We start from the raw sequence: 21,482 nt of genomic DNA, 5'->3' as shown, positions 1-21,482 counted from the left end.
ATGGTCCTACTTGGAGTCATTTATTTGCTTTCATACTAACTATTGGTTTGCCAAATGCATACCATGTGTCAGGCTCTGAGCCTGGTGTTAGGGATTGAGGATACAATAAAGCTCATGTCCTGTTTTCAAGAGACAGATTATTGGGCAAGTAATATAAGCATGTTACGGTTAAAAATATGAAAGAGCAATCAATTAAGTGGTATTGCAACTCTTCTCAACCATGCCTTTCTTTGTATATCTTCAAGGACCTTTATTAAGAAGATGGAGATAAAGAGAATCTAAATGATGACATGTGAAAATTACATAATTAATGAAAACTGTATGTTAATATTCACATTTTTAAAAAAATTAATACACATTTAGAAGGCTCATTGATCTCTAAAGATATATTAATTTGACATTCAATAAATATCTAAGAGCATCTAATATGTACAGGTAGAATTGTAGGTGCTGAAAATAAAAGGAACAAAACAGACAAAACTTCCTGTCCCTGCAAAATTTACATTCGGGGAGCTATAAACAATAAAAGTATCAATAAGTATTGTACATAGTCACCTTTTGTATCCACAGGGTACTGGCTCCCAGACCTTCCATGGAGAACAAAATCAGAAGATGTTCAAGTTCCTTATATAAAATGGTGTAGTATCTGCATATAAACTACACACATCTTCTCATATAATTCAAATAATCTTAGGTCATTTATAACACCTAACACAATGTAAATGCTCTATAAATAGCTGTTGTACTGTTTAGAGATTAATGCCAAGAAATAAAAGTCTGGGCACGTTGGGTACAGATACATTTTGGTTTTGTATATTTTCCATCTGTACTTGATTGAATCCACAGATGCAGAACACACGGATTCGGAGGGCCAACTGTAGTGTTTTGGATGATGATCAGTGTTATGAAGAAAAAGAATAGGAAGAAGGAGAGTTTCAGGGATACTGAAAATTTAAACTAGACAATCAGAGAAGGGATTAGAAGATACTAAGTTCCATATGTAGGCAGGGGACCTAGCCATGTGAATATTTCAGAAAGAGAAATTTGAAGCAGAGGAAACTATAGTTGCAGGCATGCCCGATATATTTGGAGAGTAACAAGAAGTCCTGAGTGACCGGTAGAAGCTACCAGTGTGTGACACTAGAGGACATTGTCATGGCTTTCATTTGAGCAGAGAAGTGGCAGCCTCTCTCTTTCACAGAATCACTCTAGCTACCGTGTTGAGAACAGACTAAAGGGTAACAAGGCTGGAAACAAGGAGAGTAATTAGCAGGCAACTGCAATGTCAACACAAGAGATCACGGTGGCCTGGTCCATGGTGGTAGCGGCAGAAGCAAAAAGAAACATTCAACTCTTGAATATAATGTGAAGGAGAGCTGGCAAGGTTTGCTGATGTGTGGCATGTGAAATAACAGAGAAAGAGAGGAATAAAAAATACCCTAAGGTTTTTGGATTGAGCAAATAAAAAGATGAAGTCACTATTAATCAAGATATGGGTGACTGCAAGAGGGGTAAGCTTTGGGGAGGAAGATTAACAATTTCTTTTGAGTAGGTTAACTTTGAAATTCCTCTCAGATACCCAGAAGGAGATGATATCAAATACTAGATAGATGCTTGATTTATATATATATATATATATATATATATATATATAAAAATAAAATATATATATATATATATATTTTTTTTTTTTTTTACACCAAAACTGGAAGAGAAGGTATAAAGCCATGGAAGATAGTTAGTAGATTAAAGTCTTATGATCAGATTCAATTACTTTATTTTTAAATATTAATATTTATTTTCAAATCTTACTACATTTAATTGAACATTAACCTTAAAAGTAGCAGTAAGATAGAGCACTTGGCACACTACTTACCACAAATTCTGTTTTACCTTTACCTATCATGAAGAAAAGCAATTAGAGAAAACACTATCTTTAGGGAAAAAAATTTACATTTATAGAGGAAGAAGTTTTAGAATTGGCTAAAAAGTAGAATTTTCATAATTTTTTCAAATCCCTCAGTCACTAAATTTGAACTCAGATCATCTGAACATAAGATACATTTTCAAAGCATTCTAACATAAATCAGATGCGTTTGATTGACTTGGGTGTTCAGAAAATGTTTTTAGAGAAGAGATGGCACGTGAGATGGAATTTCACTGATTGTAAAAGTGGAGATCATAGAAGAGAGGGTGATATGAGCTAAGACAAGTTAAACTGCAGCTTGTAATTCATGTTGGCAATAACAAACAGAAGGACTGCACAATAGCTTGGGGACTTACTGTGTCAGAGGAAACTATAGATAGCTTGTCAGGCAATGGAAAGCTATAAAAAATGTCACAGTATGTCCAGAGGTACATTTTATTAAGTCTAGTCTGGTAATTGCAAAACAGGAAAAGGGAGAAATTCAGAGACTACTTGATTTGTCCAGGAAAGAAGAAATTAGATGATAGCAACAGGACAGAAGTCAGTTTTTAAGATATATATTTGGCAACTGAACCCATAAGAACAGACAAATAAATGAGAAAATTACATAATCTCAGAATTTGGAATTGAGAGATCATCTTGGTCATCTTGTCTCTTTGACCTTTGTGTCTGCAGATATCCCACAAGATTCCCGGTCCCTGTACAAACAGATTCTTCCACTTACTCAACCAAACACTGATCTAGGTACAGATGGAAAGCTATGTTGCTGCTGTAACTAAGAATCTTAATCATTTTACTTTAAAATAGAGAGCTATCCAGTGGACCTGACCTTATAACCTGAGCCCTCTAAAAGACGAATAGTATTTTTGGCCGTTTTCAGAAAAGGAAGTCAAAGCTTTAAAGAGATGGATTCAATGCACAAAACTTTCTCTATTGCTGGCTTTCAAGAAGGAGGAACATGATAAGGAACACAAAATATTTAGGAGCTGAGAGAAGCCCTTAGCTAAAAGCCCTCCAGAGAAGAGGCTGTCAGTCCTATGACTGCAAGGAACTAAATTCTACCACAACCACATGAACTTGGGAGAGGATCCTGAGTTACACAAGAAAATGTTGACTGACAACTTGACTTCAGCTTGTGAGAGTAAGTAGAGAACCTAGGCACAGCATGCCTGGACTTCTGACCTATAGAACTGTGAGCTAATAAATGGGTATGGTTTTAAGCCAGTAAGTTTGTGACAATTTGTTACACAGCAATAGAAGACCAATACAATCATTAAGTGATTACAAAATGAGCGATCACTACTTACCCAGTCTCTGCTTACATATAGAGAGCAAGGGGAAACTCAACATCTCAAGGGGAGTTTATTTTAAAATTTATTTTCAGATAGCTCTATTAGTTTGTACAGCCTGCATTATTTTGAACTGATACTTAATTTCCTATAAATCTTAGCTCTGCACTATAAACCCATCCCATAAAAGATTGAGAAAGATTTTGCTTCCGTATCCATCTCAATAAAAATATTGAAAAATCGCTGCAAAAGATATATTTATTTGTAGGTTATATACACATAAAATGTCAATGTACATATCAGATCTTGTCTCTAAGAGTCTACACTACTGAATGAAACAAAATGGTGATTCAATAAATATTTTTTGAATGTATGAGCAAATGAATCAACGGTATAACAGGGGACTTTATTTAGCTTTCCTGATGAAAGATAATTTAATTAGAGACCTGAAGGATAAGAAGAAGCTTCACAGATAAAAAAAAAATTAGGATGTGTGAAGGTGTTAAGACCCTGAAGAAGAAGAGAGTGTCACACACCGAAAACACTTAATGAAGGCCGCTGGGTCTACAAGGAGATGAATGGGAAGAGACGAAGTAGGCAATGTAGGTGGAATCACATTACACAAAGTCCTTAAACCAAATGTATGACTTTTAGCTTTATCTGAAGTACAGTGGGATACTCGAAAAGGTTTTTTTTTTTTTTTTTTTTTTTGACAAGGTCTCACTCTGTGGCCCAGACTGGAGTGCAGGCTTCCCTTTCTTTCCATCTAACCTCATATCCCACTCTCTTCTTCCTCCCAGTCCCTTCTCTCATTTCCAAAGAATATACCTAGAGTGGCTGTCTTAGTTTCGGCTGCTGTAGCAAGTTACTATAGACTGAGTGATTTACAAACAACAGAAATTTATTTCTCATCATTCTGGAACTGAAAGTCAGAGATCAGGGTGCCAGCATGGTGGGTTTCTGGTGAGAACCAGCCGCTTGACTCCAGACTGCTGGCTTCTTATTGTGTCCTTGTATAGCAGAAAGAGGGCAAAAGAGCTCTCTGCGGTGGGAGTTGGGACCTCAACATATGATTCTGGGGGTGATACAAACATTCACTCCATTGCAGAAAATTATTTGTTATACAGACAGGTCACTTTTGAGAGTAAAAGGCAATGTCTATTGGATGAAATGCCAGCACAACAAGCATAAACCCAGACTGCCCTGGAAATTGGGATTTAGGGTCACTATATATATGCTTTGGATATGTTTTGCCTTTTGCTTTAGTGTTTGGCGTTGTATGGAGTAAGCACATTGAAATGGATATATCGAATTTGATTTTACCAGCCCCTGTGAAATGATATTAAGCTGTGTCCAATATTTGCAACAAACACGTATGTGTGAGTAAATCTGTAGGATAATCATTGCTAGGTAAAACATATGCATATTTGTAGCATTGGTAGACATTGCTAAATAACACTCCAGAAAGGTTTTACCAATACCTATGCCTGTCAACATGCATAAGAGTGCCTGTTCCCAACACACTTGCCAACAGAGTATGCAATAAAAGTTTCAGAAAGGAAAAAATATAATTCAATGTGAAACTATTGCACTTCTCTCCCTTCAATTTCCTTTTCTATAAACTATCATTTGTATTTTTTCCACTTTTTTTCTATTGGGTGGAAGGCTTTGCTATTTATTTATTTAAGGCTTTACTGTAACCTTTTTGTGATACTTGATGAAGACATATTTTCCAAATCTGTTCTCTTTTTATTTTGCTGATACTTTTTACTATGCAGAAATTTTTACTTTTTTTTTTTTCTTGAGACAGAGTCTTACCCTGTTGCTCAGGCTGGAATGCAGAGGCACAATCATGGCTCATTGCAGCCTCAACCTCCCAGGCTCATATGATCCTCCCAACCCAGTCTCTCGGGTGGCTGGAAACACAGGTGTGCGCCATCACACCCAGCTAATTTCGTACTTTTTGTAGAGATGGAGTTTCACCATGTTTCCTAGGCTGGTGTTGAACTCCTGGGCTCAACTGATCCGTCCACCTCAACCTCCCAAAGTGCTGGGATCGCAAGTATGCACCACGGCACCTGGCATTGAAGGGTTTTATATCGACTTTTCTTTTCATTAAAATCTTACACTCTGCTCTTTCCTCATGAGAATCAGGGTCCAAATACTTTCCTTCTTTTATTTATTTACTCATTTATTTATTTATTTATTTATTTATTTATAGCTCTGCCGCCAGTCACCTTTCCCATGTTTCAATTTTTCTCTCCTAGAGTTTGCTAAACTACTGGAAGTAGGAGGGAAATATTCACTAGCTAATGAACTAGAGAAGGCAGAGGAGGCTTCCCTTTCCTAATCCCATCTGGAGGGATGACTAGATGTCCATGCCTCTATGACCAACTATTTTTTCCTCCAATGTTCAGATTTTAGGATAGCTGGTGTTTGTTACCAGCAAATTTTGCTACATAGTAAAAATTTTCAGCAGATCAATATTCATTCACGGACTCTAGTATTCTCCAATTAAGTTTTCAGAGAAGAAAAGGTCTTATAAAGAAAAACCACAAAATCCAGGCAAGAGTTATTTGTAACCTGGCTATGGGAAACATAATGACAATTTCAATCTCCTGTTATGTGACAGGCACAGTGATGGGACACTGGAACATACTGGCACTCAATAAGTGTTTGTTGACTGTGGAAATAAATGATGGTTCATTGAAACAGCCTTCTGTTTTCATGCGGTACAAAATCTAGTCCACATTTTCACTCAAATGTACTTGGAAAGATAAACCAGAAATGAGTCTGATCTGAGGTGAAATATATTGTATAACTTTTAGAATTTTTTTAAACAAGCCTACCTCAGAAGTATTCATAAGTGACCAGCAGTAACCCTCATTTATATCCAGTATCTTCTCTTTGATGAACTGTGTGCTGAACTAGACTATTTCAAGGCAACTGCCTTATTGAATTACAGATACAAAAAGGATTACACTCATTTCAGCATGGAGAATCAGATTTCCATTCTTTAAGAATGACTAAAAACCTCAAACTTTTTCTATCCACAGATGGTACTAATTTGAACACATCATTCCATGCTTCCTGGAGTAATCACACAGCTTGCTTAGATTTTCTAAACATGACTGAACTGTGATGAAGCGATCAACATTAACTGCCAAGGTATTCAGTAAATTACATTTTTATTCATAAATTATTCTTATCACTAAAATACTTTCATCATGGTTGAAATTAGGGTCTGTAGATCTAAATAAGCAAGATTTGTTATATGTTTAAATGCATGAGAGTTTTTAGTGACTAGTAAATTCTACTTAGAAGATGAAAATGTGCATAAAATGTAATTATTCTGTAAACTTCTGAATATCAATTATTAGAAATTGCCAAACTCTCCTGATAGGATTGTGAAGGTAGTTAGTTTTGTATTGACTTCTCATTGACCTGGATAAGTACACTAACTTGGATGACCAAGTTTAAATTCTTTATTTATGACTATATATTTTTATTTTTCAGGAACAGATGTACTCTCTTTTAAGCAAAACAGATGTCTGAAAAGTTATATTTGTGAATTATATTTATAAAGCATACAAAATAATCAACCTAGTCTTCCCAAGTTTATTAAGAATATTTTTGTCTCTAGAAATTTTAAATAATCTGGTATCCTTTTAGAAACACAACATGCAAACAGATAATTTAAACATATACAAATAAAAGTAAAATTTGCTAACACTAACATAGTGTGGATCAATATAAAAATGGAAATACCATCAACGTTAAGTTCAAAGCAAATTTCAGCATACCAGATATAAATTTTACACCAGCTTGAATTTAATCAATAGCATTTATTGAACATTCACATTGAACAATGTGGGCTGGTTACAAGTCAAGGTATAAGCATCTTTTCATATATTGATGAAAAATATTTTAGTTAATAGAAATAACTACAAAGAGGTAAAGGCAACAGGACAAAGAAGATTTGGGAGCTCTAAATCAGAGGGACAACTGAGGATTAGTAAAGATGTGAAAGAAAAAAGGTTCAAGTGGGTTGAGTATGGGGAGAGATATGTAAGTGGCAACAAAATGTTTGTCAAGGGCTGGGAAGAATCTTAGGCTGAAGGAAAATAGTCTAATTAAGGCAGTAGTAAGAAAAAAAGTGTGGGAGATTATCAGGTGTGGTGTTATTGAAAGGCAGTGAAAGTTTGAAAGCAGTTTAGGTGACTGCAGTAGGTGATACAGAAACAACTGACAGAAATTAATTAGTGACATATAAACTTAAAGAAAAGTCTGAGCCTTCATATCACTTGTTATGGGGAATAGGCAAGTTTGATAAAAACTTGTTCGATATTTTACATATAAAGCACAACGTAGATTACAATGATCTGGTAGGTTAAAAATAATTAGGAATAGAGCTAAAGAAAAATTCAAAGAAATATTGACAGGATGTGATGATACATTGAGCACAGAGAAAATAGGGTAAAACAAAAGGAATGAACCCAAGAATTAGGTTAACTGACAAAATACACACTGTAGACTTCCTAGAAGTAAATTATAAATTTGACTCTTTATAACAAATAAATAAAACAAAGGAAAAAGCAAGATTGTAAATATTTGTTACCACAAATAAAGATAAATTAAATGAACAAAAATACAATAATCTCTGGTACTGAAACCAAAGATACATTTCTTCTGGAAAAAACCATAAAGAGAGTACAATTTAATAAGCAATGTCTTCAACAACATCCATACACAGTAAATACTAAGTATGTTTAATTTTTCCGATTTTTACAAGGTCACTCTGAATACATAGGTGGAATAATTCTCAAATATGTTTTATTAAAACTATTTCTTCAGAGATTGTAAGTATACCATTCATGTGCACCTCTCTCTGGTAGCCTGGCTTAATCCAGATAAATTTGGGAGTACTTATCAAGTTATGTAACATAAACATGATTTTGAGTGCTTGCTACTACAAAGCTGAGAATATGGACTGACCCATTCATACTAATGTGCCAAATTAGTCTTATAATATAAATATATTCAATTTGCATAAAATAGGAGTATGATATTTTAAAATTGTTTTATATGTGCTCCCATGCATGTATAGTTGGATAATTGGGGCCCCAAATATAAAACATAGCTATAATTTTAGTCTTTAAACTATGTATTGTTAAACACCTTTAAAAAAATTCTCAATAAAACTTCTGAAGAAAAAGTCATTTTTTAGAGACCACTACAAGGAAAACTAGTTACACATATAGTTATACATATTCTGTTTGGAGGCTAATATGGTTTGGTTGTATCCCCACCCAAATCTCATCTTGAATTGTAGTTCCCATAATCCCCATGTGTCATGAGATGGATCAGGTAGAGATAATTGAATCATGGGGGTGGTTTCCCCCATCCTGTTCTCATGATAGTGAGTTAGTTCTCATGAGATCTGGTAGTTTTATAAGGGGCTTCCCCCTCCAGTGGGCACTCATACTTTTCCTTGCTGCTGGCCATGTGAAGAAGGAGGTGTTTGATTCCCTTTTTGCCATGATTGTAAATTTCCTGAGGCCCTCCCAGCCATGCTGAACTGTGAGTCAATTAAATCTCTTTCCATTATAAATTACCCAGTCTCAGGTATTTCTTCATAGCAGTGTAAGAACAGACTAATACAAAGGCAAAATGAGCTGGCTTGATTTACAAATTCATTAGTTTTGACAGCTGCATTCAGTAAGTCATCTCGTGAGAATATTTATTAAAAATGACAACTTTGATTTTACATAGTTTATCTGAAATAGTTCTTAGAAGACTAATCAGAAAACCGACTTAATTATCTATTGAGACCACTCCTATAACACCTGGAGACTAAACTGAACCATTGAGAGTGACGAAGAAATTAGAAAGACACACTGGCTTGTTGAGATTTACCCAAGAATGAGTGTGAGGAAATAAAATTTTAGCTTCATATCTTATTAGCAGGATAAATAGAGTTATCACAGGAGAGGTTTGTGTTAGTATACTGGGCCAGGTAAAGGAATTTGGGAGAATATCTTTATCTATAAGTAACTGAAATCATGAGAGTGAATGAACATTTGAAAGGAGTACTCATATTATCAAAACACCAGAAATGAAGAATTGAATCTATATCAATAGTTAATGTACAATGAAGTAGAATATGAAAAAAAAAATGTCAGAAGAAACAGATAAGCATATAATGCCTGACACACATTGATGTATCATAAGTACTTGTTTAGCAAAAATGTGAATCAGTGAACAAATCAACAGATGGATGGATGGATGGATGAATGGATGGACAGATTTCAAAAACACAAGTTCCACCAAATGTTGAATATAATTGAATGCTACTTAAAACATCTTTTTTTTTTTTTTTTTTTTTTTTTTCCTAAAAACTGTGGCCGGCCAGGCACGGTGGCTCATGCCTGTAATTCCAACACTTTGGGAGGTGCGGCAGGATCACCCTAGGTCAGGAATTTGAGACTAGACTAGCCAACATGGTGAGACCCCATCTTTACCAAAAACACAAAAATTAGCTGGGTGTGGTGGCACACGCCTGTAGGCCCAGCTACTCAGGAAGCTGAGGCAGGAGAATCATTTGAACCCAGTAGGTGGAGGTTGCAGTGAGCCGAGATTGCACCACTGCACTCCCAGTCTGGGCAACAGAACAAGACTACATCTCGAAAAGAAAAGAAAAGAAAAGAAAAGAAAAAAAAAAAAAACCCTGTGACTGTACAAAAAAACTTTATTGATTAAAATATACACAAGGAGTGCTGAATCTAAGCTTTGAGAAAATATCCATAAGAAAGAATAAAGAATTGGGATTGCTCAGGGACCCCATAAGAGAAAGCAAGAGAGAAGGAAGAGATGGAAGGAGAAACAATAGAGAAGAAAGGCTCAAAGGATAGTGTGAGGTTGGGGACATGGACTTCAGTGGTAGAAAGCAACAAACGGAAAACTCTCTGATTGCCAAGATTTTCTTTTCTTTTTCTTTGAGATGAAGTTTCACTGTCCTCGCCCAGGCTGGAGTGCAATGGTGTGATCTCAGCTCACTGCAACCTCCGCCTCCTGATTTCAACCAATTCTCACGCCTCAGCCTCCTGAACAGCTGGAATTACAAGCATGTGCCACCGCACCCGGCTAATTTTGTATTTTTAGTAGAGACAGTGTTTCACCATGTTGGCAGGCTGGTCTCGAAATCCTGACCTCGTGATCTGCCCTCCTTGGCCTCCCAAAGTGCTGGGATTACAGGTGTGAGGGTGCCAATCTGTTGCCCAGGCTAGAGTGCAGTGGTACCATCATAGCTCAGTGTAACCTTAAATATCTGGGCTTAAGCAATCCTCCACCTCAGCCTCCTGAGTAGCTGGAACTACAGGCACACACCACCACTCTAGGCTATTTTTTTTTTTTTAATTTTTTGTACTAATGGGATCTCGCTACATTGCCAAGGCTATTCTCAAACTCCTGGGCTCAAGATATCCTCCCACCTCTGCCTTCCAAAGCTCTGTGATTACAGGTGTGAGCCACCACACTTGGCTCAAAAGATTTTTAAGAACAAAAATGTCTAATAATCAATTTAAAGCCATATATATTATTGCAGTGTAAACTCCTCTTCTATCTACCCATCACCAAATGTCATTAAGGCTATTATACACTAAAGTGTTCAGTGTGACTAGATATTTTTATAAAAATCTTGAAAGGAGCTCAGATGCATATTTTGCGCAAAAATTTTGCAAAAGCAACTAAAAATGTAAAAAAAAAAAAAAAAAAAAAAAATCCAGCTTGGGGAACTCTGATCTGGTGATAACTTGTATCAAACTCTTCTGCAGATAACATGTATGAACTTGGAAAAGGAAAAAAAACACAGTTATTGGCTTGAGGTGTCAGAAAATAAAGAATGAGGCTGCTAAAGTAGTTGGAAACAGAGGAGTTAGACCCAAAGTTTGGAACTAAACTCCCCATAAATCCTTGCCTAATATTTTAATTATAGGTACATGATGGAGAATCCAAGGAGCACAGTAAAAAGCAAAAGCTGAAAAACCGAGTGTGCGCGCGCACACACACACACACAAATATATATAGCTGACATGTATAATAACTCGACATCTATTAACAGTAAGTACAACAAATACAACAATAACAGCAGAAACTACAGGGAAGTACATGGGAATACTTTTGCAAAATTCATGTATTTTATTTCCAGTTACATAAATTAAGTAGATATAATAAGTCAAGGAATCATGTTGTAGTCCCTTGAGAAGCCACTAAAAATAATAATACAAAGAAACATAGCTAAGAGTCAAGTAGAAGAATTAAAATATAATGCTAAAAATATATACTTAACCTAGTAGAAGGCAAGAAAGAAAGCAAGAACAGAGTAACTAAAAAATAAGTGATAGGAGGTATAGAAAACAAAGAAAAAATAGTAGATCCAAAGTCAACTAAATTAATACTAAGTTTAAATCTAAATGAATTAAATACTCCATTTAAAAGTCAGAGGTTGTCAGACAAGATTAAAGACCTGATTTTATGTTGTTCACAAGAGATGTACTTTGCTGTCCACCAGACACATTTTAAATACAATACAAATAATTCAAAAGTAAGAAGAGAAAAAGATGTATGATGCAAACCACGAACAAAAGAATATGTGTTACATTAATATCAGACAAAAAAGCCTTAATACAAGGAGTGTCCCCAAAGATTAAAGGGATAGTTTAGAATGATCAAAGGATCAGTTAATTAGGAAAATATAACAATTAAAAATATGCATGATTTTAGTAAAAACTTTTTTTTTTAACTGAAACTACATGAAGCAAACCTGGACAGAACTGAAAGAAAAAAACCCACAGTTGTAGTTAAATATTTTATCATTTCCTTCTCAATACTTGTTAGAATGATTAGGCAAAAAAAGTGGTAATGATACAGATGTTTTGCAAAACACTATTAACCACATGGAACTAATACATAGAACATTATGGCAAAATATTTAGAAGCAAGAAAATCATAATCATCAGAAATCGATGTAATGGAAAACATACAAACAACAGAGAACATTAATTAATATAAAAGTTGGTTCTTTGGGAAAATTTATAAATTTCATAAACATTAAGATGTATAAAAAGAAAGAAAACATAATTCACATCGTGAATTAAACCAGGAATATCCCTGAAGATTACAAAAAACCTTGAGCCAATTAATTCAACATTTTAAATAAAATGGTCAAGTTTCTTGGAAACATAACTTATATAAAATGATATAGACATTACGATGGGTTAATAGGTACAGCAAACCACCATGGCACATGTATACCTATGTAACAAACCTGCACATTCTGTACATGAATCCCTGAACTTATTTATTTATTTATTTATTTATTTATTTATTTATTTATTTATTTATTTTGAGACAGAGTCTTGCTCTGTCGCCCAGGCTAGAGTGCAGTGGCGCGATCTCGGCTCACTGCAAGCTCCGCCTCCTGGATTCACGCCATTCTCCTGCCTCAGCCTTCCGCTTAGCTGGGACTACAGGCGCTCATCGCCACGCCTGGCTATTTTTTTGTATTTTCAATAGACACAGGGTTTCACTGTGTTCGCCCGTCTCGTCCTCCCAAAGTGTTGGGATTACAGGCGCTGGGATTATAGGCGCGCCCGGCCCTAAAGTAACATGTTTTAAAAAGAAAATATAAGTAATTCTATATTTATTAAAGAAGTCAAAGTAATAGAAAATCTGCCACAATAGAAAACTCCAGGATCAGATGGTTTCACTAGTGAATTCTATCAAAGAGTTTAGGATGAAATAATAACTGTGAAAATAAAAGAGGAAAGAACATTCCCCAACCACTGACATTAGAGTAGTATAACTTTGATGTAAATATCTGAGAAAAAATGTTACAATAAAAGAAAATTATAGACCAATACCTATCCTGAACAAAAATACAACAATCCTAAGCAAAATGTTACTAAATCAAATCCAGTCATATATAGTAGGATAACGCATCTGATCAAGTGTGTTTTATCCCAGGAATGTAAATTTCATTTAATATTCAAAAATAAACCATGTAACTTATCACAGTAAGAGAATAGAAGAGAAAAAGCAAATTATTGCCTTAAATTCAGAATCAAGTGGCAAAATTTAACACCCATTCACAATAAATACTCATAGCAAACTATAAATGAAAGAATCTTCCTCAATTTAAAAAAGGGTATCTACAGAAAGTCTACAGCCAAGATCATATAAAATGATGAAAAACTAATCCTTCTCTCTGAAATTGGGAACAACACAAGGATATTGGCTTTTATCACTTCTGTTTAACACTGTACTGGAGAGTCAAGCCAGTGCTATAAGACAAAACAAACACAAAAAGTCATGGAGTTAAGAAAGAAAGAAAGAAAGAGATAAAAATGCTATTAATTTTAGAAGACACAATAATTTTAATATAGAATATTATTTAAAAATTTTTTAACCTTCTAGAACTAAGAAGTAAATTTAGCAAGGTCATAGGATACAATGTCAATATAAAAATTGATTGTATTTCTGTATTTTGCATCAGACTAATGATGAAAATCAATTCTATTTAGAATAACATTAAAAATTAAATACATGCACATAATTTTAACAAAAGATGTGCAAAACCCATTTACTTAAAACCACAAAACATCACTAAAGAAATAAATAATTTTAAAAATGGAGAAATAATAACATATTCATTAATAACTCATTGCTGAGATGTCAATTCTGCCTATGTATAGATGTATACATGCATGTATATAGATCTGATGCAATCCCAGTGAAAATGTCACAGGCATTTTTGTAAAAATTAATAAGATCATTATAATTTAAAAGTGTATATGGACATGCAAAGACCAAAAATAGCCAAAAGAATTTTGAAAAAAGAACACATTTGTAAAACTTACACAAAATGATTTCAAGACTTAAAACAAAGCTACATTTATCAACACAGTGTGATTTTATTACAATAGATAAATAAATCAATGGAAGAAAACATATTCCAAAAATAAATTCAAGCACATAGGGTCAAGTGATTGACAAAAACTTTCAAGGCAATTCAAATGGGGAAATAAAAGTATCTTTAAAATAGTTATTAAATGTTTTGATAAATGTATGAAAAAATGAACTTTGAATCACTTCTCCTACTACACACCCACAATTCAAGATGAATCAAAAATATAAATGTATAAGTTAAAACCATAACATTTCTAGAATCAAACCCAATATATTATTTTCACAATCTTAAATTAGGGCACAAAATGTACTGACATGAGATTAAGAGTTGCTGTTTAGATTTCATCAAAATTAAAATCATCTGATTATGCACAGGTGCCATTCAGAAAACAGAAAGTCAAGCTATTGACTGGAAGATAATATTAGTTATACATATCACTAATAAGGAATTGTAGGCTGGGTGTGGTGGCTCACGCCTGTAATCCCAGCACTTTGGGAGGCCAAGGCCAGCAGATTATGAGGTCAGGAGTTCGAGACCATCCTCATCAACATGGTGAAACCCTGTCTCTACTAAAAATATAAAAATTAGCCAGATGTGGTGGCATATGCCTGTAGTCCCAGGTACTCAGGAGGCTGAGGCAGGAGAATCACTTGAACCCAGGAGGCGGAGGTTGCACTGAGCCAAGATCACGTCATTGCACGCCAGCCTGGGTGACAGAATGAGGCTCCATAATTTATAGATTCAATGCTATTCCCCATTAAGTTACCATTGACTTTCTTCACAGAATTAGAAAAAAACTACTTTAAATTTCATATGGAACCAAAAAAGAGCCCACATAGCAAAGACAAACCTTAGCAAAAAGAACGAACCACGAGGCATCATGGTACCTGGCTTCAAACTATACTGCAAGGCTACAGTAACCAGAACAGCATGGTACTGGTACCAAAACATATATATAGACCAATGGAACAGAACAGAGGTCTCAGAAATAAAGCCACACATATAAAACCATCTGATCTTTGACAAAAATGACAAAAACAAGCAATGGGGAAAGGATTCCCTGTTTAATAAATGGTGTTGGGAAAACTGTCTAGCCATATGCAGAAAACTGAAACTGGACCCCTTCCTTACACCTTATACAAAAATTAACTCAAGATGGATTAAAGACTTAAATGTAAAACCTAAAACTATAAAAACCCTAGAAGAAAACCTTAGGCAGTACCATTCAGGACATAGGCATGGGCAAAGACTTCATGACTAAAACACCAAAAGCAATGGCAACAAAAACCAAAATTGACAAATGGGATACAATTAAACTAAAGAGCTTCTGCACAGCAAAGGAAAGTATCATCAGAGTGAACAGGCAACCTACAGAATGAGAGAAAATTTTTGCAATATATCCACCTAACAAAAGTCTAATACCCAGAATCTACAAGGAACTTAAACAAATTCACAAGAAAAAAAAAAAAAAACCATCAAAAAGTGGGCAAAGGATATGAACAGACACTTCTCAAAAGAAGACGTTTATACAGCCAATAAACATACGGAAAAAAGCTCACCATCACTGGTCATTAGAGAAATGCAAATCAAACTACAATGAGATACCATCTCAAGCCAGTTAGAATGGCAATCATTAAAAAGTCAGGAAACAAGAGATGCTGGAGAGGATGTGGATAAATAGGAACACTTGTACACTGTAGGAGTGCAAATTAGTTCAACCATTGTGGAAGACAGTGTGGTGATTCCTCAAGAATCTCGAACCAGAAATACCATTTGACCCAGCAATCCCATTACTGGGTATATGCCCAAAGGATTATAAATCATTCTACTATGAAGACACATGCATATGTATGTTTACTGCAGCACTATTCACAATAGCCAAGACTTGGAAACAACCCAAATGCACATCAATGATAGACTGGATAAAAAAAATGTGGCACATATACACTGTGGAATACTATGCAGCCATAAAAAAGAATGAGTTCATATGCTTTTTCAGGGACATGGATGAAGTTGGAAACTATCATTCTCAGCAAACTAACACAGAAACAGAAAACCAAATATCACGTGTTCTCACTCATAAGTGGGAGCTAACAATGAGAACACATGGACACAGGGAAGGGAATATCACACACCAGGCCCTGTCAGGGGGTCGGGGGCTAGGGGAGGGATAGTATTAGGAGAAATACCTAAGGTAGATGATGGTTTGATGGGTGCAGCAAACTACCACGGCATGCATATACCTATGTAACAAACTTGCATCTTCTGCACATGTATCCCAGAACTTAAATTTTTAAAAAATCAAATTTTTTAAGAAGTAAAAAAAAAAAGAATTGTATCCAAAATATATAAAGAACTCCTTTAACTCAATACTAAAAAGACAAACAATTCAGGAGAAAAATGCTGTAAAGACTTGAACAGAAACTTCCCTAAAGGAGATACGTCAGTCCTTTGCACCTTCCAATATGCTTGAATTTTTGTTACTATGATTTAGTTAAGTAATACCTGTCTTCTCAAAATAGGGTTTGAATTTGTTACGATCATATATTGGCTATGAGAAGTTTTATAATATGAAAACTTCGCTTCTAGCTCTTTCATCCATAAAAACATTACATAAATAACAGATGTACATTATAATCAGTGACAAGTCACATCACTTTGTTCAAAATCTGTCATTGATTGGTCATTGTGCATTTGTTCTTCAGTTTATGCACAGGCAGAAAATTGTGTAGTTATGCTGCCTCCTTGTCTCACAGCAATGAACTCATGTGACACATATTGGCTAACAAAGATGGTAGCAGAGCAACAAAAGTGAGAGTGCTTGAAATGAAATTTGAACATAACAAACGGAGTTTTAGAACAAACAGCTGGACCATGGGAATGTTAACACTGCTGTTCAAGCAACTTGACATATGCAGCCAAGACAACTTACTGAAGACAAACATGGACAGAAATTAAAGCAAGTGGTTCTGATGAATTGGATGAAGGATGATGTCCTGAAGGAAGTAAAAGACAGCAAAAAAATTTCACAGTAAGAGAACTCTTGCAGATATTTGACAATATTGAAAGTGCAAAAGATAAAATATTGAAAACTGATCTAAAGTTTGAAAGGAGTATAACAATTAACTGAAACACGAAAAGAGGCCCTCTCTGTAACATAAGCTAAACAATGAGAAAAAAACATTCTTGATAAGTTTTTATTTAAAAAATTCTCTGTTTCTAATGTTTTAAATTAGTATACTAAATAAATATTATTTTCATTTTCACATACATTCATAATTGACACTTGAAGTTTTTAATATTATAACAAAAATTTTTGAAGATCACAGAACAATCATAATTTTCTACATTGATTATTAAGATTACTTTGCACAAATTCAGCTTCTATAATCATTTTTTATTCCTATACTACTATGCAAAGCAAAGACTGCCTGTATATGAATGGCCAACAATAATACGAAAGTATCCAACAAAATGAATCATCAGAAAAATGCAAATTAAAGTTACAATAAAATGTATACTTTTTTATGTCACCTCACAGGGCTAATATTATGATAACACCAAATTCTGCTGAGAATGAGATGTAATTAGAACTCTCATTCAGTGCTGTTGGGTATGTATTTCATACAGTACGGCTACTTTAGAAAACCGTCAGTTTCTTGAACAATTAAACATGTACCTATCCTATGATCCAGTAATTAGATTTGTACAAAAATATCTATACCAGTTTCATTCCTAATAGTTAGAAACAATCCATATGTCCATCAAAAGAAAACAGACACACTAATAATAGCATATTCATGGGATGGAAAATGACTCAACACTAACAGAACAAATTTTAAAAACTGTAACAACAGTTATGTTGAAACAGGCCGCCTAGCGTAAGAGAATGCATACAGCTTAAGAACAAGTGAAACTAATCTATGTTGATTGAAATCAGGGGCAGCAGTCGCCTTTAAGAATGGGTGTAAAAGGGAACTTTCTATGGTGGATGGAAATGCTCTATATGTTGACTGAATGGTGGTTACACGGGTGTATGCCCTTGTCAACTCATTGAATTGTACACAAGTTCTGTACATGTTGCTGTATATACATTTCCCATAAGTAGAAAATATTAAAAGCATGAAAAAAGCTTTCCCATAAAAGTGTATGAATAATACTCAAAACAAGTCACAGGTTATGCATGTATATAGAAATTAAAAGTACTAGACACTTGTACTTTCTAGATAATATTTTATAAATGTAGAGTTTTAATAGACAAACAATTATGGGCTTTACTATATTTCTCATATATCCATACTAGAAAGGAAGTCTTAGCACTGATTAACCCAAGTATGTCACCAACTACTTTCAACTATTGTTTGGTACCTGTTTAATCTGCAGTCAAACTTCCTAATAGTGCTTCTGAGAATAGCATCCTATTTAGCTTTTAAGGTGCACACAGAACCTTTAAGGTGTTTTACACCATTAACTATTTCTTTGATAACAACCTAAATATAAATTTTGTTTTAAATTTCAAGTCCAAAGTTTAAAAATGCTAGACCTCTCACGAACAACAAATATCATTAATGTAGTATGTTAAAAAATTACAGAATGTGATCTTGATTTTTAAAAAATATAAAAGTAGGCTAGTCACAGTGTCTCATGCCTGTAATCCCAGCACTTTGTGAGGCCAAGGCAGGAAGACTGATTGAGCTCAGGGGTTTGAGACCAGCCCAGGCAACACAGTTTGATATTTTCTCAACAAAAATTTAAAAAATTAGCCAGGTGTGGTGGCATGTGCTTGTAGTCCCAGCTACTCGGGAGACTGAGGCAGGATGATCACTTGAACCCAAAAGGTTAAAGCTGCAGTGAGCTGTGATGGTGCCACTGCATACCCAGCCTGTGTGACAGAGTGAGATCCTGTCTCAAAAAATAAAAATAAAAACACAAAAGTAGTGTTAATTTAATTAGTAATGAACCTATTTGGCTATAAATTTTTTTTTTTTTTTTTTTTTTTTTTTTTTTTTTTTTTTTTTTTTTTTTTTTGAGATGGAGTCTCGCTCTGTTCCCCAGGCTGGACTGCAGTGGTGCAATCTTGGCACTGCAATCTCCACCTCCTGGGTTCAAGCAATTCTCCTGCCTTAGCCTCCCAAGTAGCTGGGACTACAAGCACCTGCTACAATGCCTGGCTAACTTTTGTATTTTTAGTAGAGACAGGGTTTTGCCATGCTGCCCAGCCTGATGTCGAACTCCTGACTTCAAGTGATCCACCTGCCTTGGCCTCCCAAAGTGCTGGGATTACAGACGTGAGCCACCACGCCTGGCCTGGGCTATTAATTTTTAATGTATATTTTAATAAGTATAGATTTCCTTATTGCAATTCATATGGAATAATATTTATTATATTTCTAATATAAGTTGCTTTTAAAATAGTAGTTCTTCCTAAAAAGGTATCTAGGCATAGAACCAATGGGTAATTTATTCAAGGTTGCAGTGAGTAGGTAGTGAAAATTCAAATTGCAATAACTTATTAATATACTAAAAAATGCTACTTTTACTTTATTTGAATTTTGAAAGTGTTTGATCTTATAGTGGCTGCAACTTATGCATGCCTGATATTTATAAAATAGCTCCCTCCTCAAACTTGTATTTTCATATGCCATGAAACTTACAATATTTGAAATTCAGTAAGTAGAGGTTAGTAGTATTTTGTACAGTCTTCTATCTGTTCAAATCCTTTTCTTTGTATTTACATTGCATTGATTTTAAATTAAGTCTAAATTAATTTCTTAAATGCAACATTGAAGAAATTTTGCTATTATTAAAATTCATGTATTCTACATTTCTGAATGTTTACACCATTAGTAAAAGTTTTTCCATGATGTTTATAATCTCAGACAAACAACAGGCACATTCCTGAAGCTTTCACATAATATGGTTACCAGAAAGAAAGAAGAGGGCTTTTGCATGCACACACATGTTTAATTTACTTAAAAAGGGAAGTAAAAGAGAATAAGAAAAAAATAGGGGAGGAGAATGATATGTAAAGGCTGTTATGAAAAGTATCGACTACAGCTGCATAGGACAGGAATGGAAAATAGAGTAATAAGATATGCACCAGTTCCTAAATACGTTAATAAAAACACTGCTCAAAGAACAGCTGGCTTTAGCTGGAGCTTGGATAAAGCAAAGAGTGGCTGCCTGGAGTCCACTTAATGAGAGATATTAAAGCATCGATGGGGTCAAGGAGAATTATGCAGAGTAACCCAAATTCATTTTTTATAAAAGGAATTACGTTTAAAAAAACTTTTAAATTTATAATTTGGAATTTGATACCTAAGACAATTTCAAAACAGCAAACATTACACTTTTGGAACTGATCCAAGATAAAAAATGTGATATGAGTCTAGGAACTTTAAACATTTCCCATAATGGCCTCAGTATTTTACAGATCTTATTACATTAACTCACAATATTTTTAGTTTTATAGACTAAGCATGGATTTGATCATAGAAATTTAGCTTTTCTTTGAATTTTGAATCCATTTTTGGACAAAAGTGTGTATATACTCACATTATAAATGTATCTATACATGTTAATGAAGAAATGTTTATAATGAAAGTAAATTTACCTACTTCATAATGTCTCTACTTAGACATTGTGAAATAATGGAAGAAAACTCCTGTAATTCCAATGAACACAATGATGTATTGAATTTCTAAGGTAGGGGAGACAATATGGTAGAAAGAATTCTGGACTAATAACAGTTTTGCAAATAATTAACTGTAGAAAACTCAACAAACACTTAAGCTGTGTGCTTCATTTCCTATGTCTGCAAAATAAAATGACTAAATGAAGTTATCTATGAGATTCAATGAAGGTCCAAAATTATGTAATTCTAAACTTTAATAGCACAAGAAATATGTTGACTTCATTACAGTCATCCCAATACTTTCTACCACAGCACTTAATATGTGTTTAATAACTTGATCTTGAATAGACGGATAAAAAGTATCATCCTTGATATTCAAAATATACCCATGGATGAACTTCTGCTTCAAGGAAGATGAAGTAGATGTGCTCTTCCCATTCCTCCCACTATATACTTAAAAATCATTAAATTCACAATAAATGAAAGGAGACTGAAAATGGGAGTTAAGAAGGTAGACCAGCTAGAGTCCAGGACTCAAGTAATAACATAGTGGTGAATTCCTTGGGTTTTCTTTTTGCCACATATATCCTAGATGCCAGCAACCTGGAAATACCTACCAACTGAACAAAAAAAGCCCCCATAAAAATCTGCTCTCTCTAGCTAAAA

General features: G+C 34.5%; 1 protein-coding gene across 1 annotated transcript in view; it reads right to left on the bottom strand.

Moving 5' to 3' along the window:
- PTPRQ (protein tyrosine phosphatase receptor type Q) overlaps window positions 1-21,482 on the bottom strand; it is a 216,970-nt gene that overhangs the window by 89,688 nt on the left and 105,800 nt on the right. The window lies entirely within an intron of this gene.

Source organism: Chlorocebus sabaeus, chromosome 11 (genome assembly GCF_047675955.1).
Source record: "Chlorocebus sabaeus isolate Y175 chromosome 11, mChlSab1.0.hap1, whole genome shotgun sequence".
Taxonomy (NCBI): domain Eukaryota; kingdom Metazoa; phylum Chordata; class Mammalia; order Primates; family Cercopithecidae; genus Chlorocebus; species Chlorocebus sabaeus.
The sequence above is the reverse complement of the archived record's forward strand: the minus strand, read 5'-3'. Positions and strand labels throughout refer to the sequence as shown.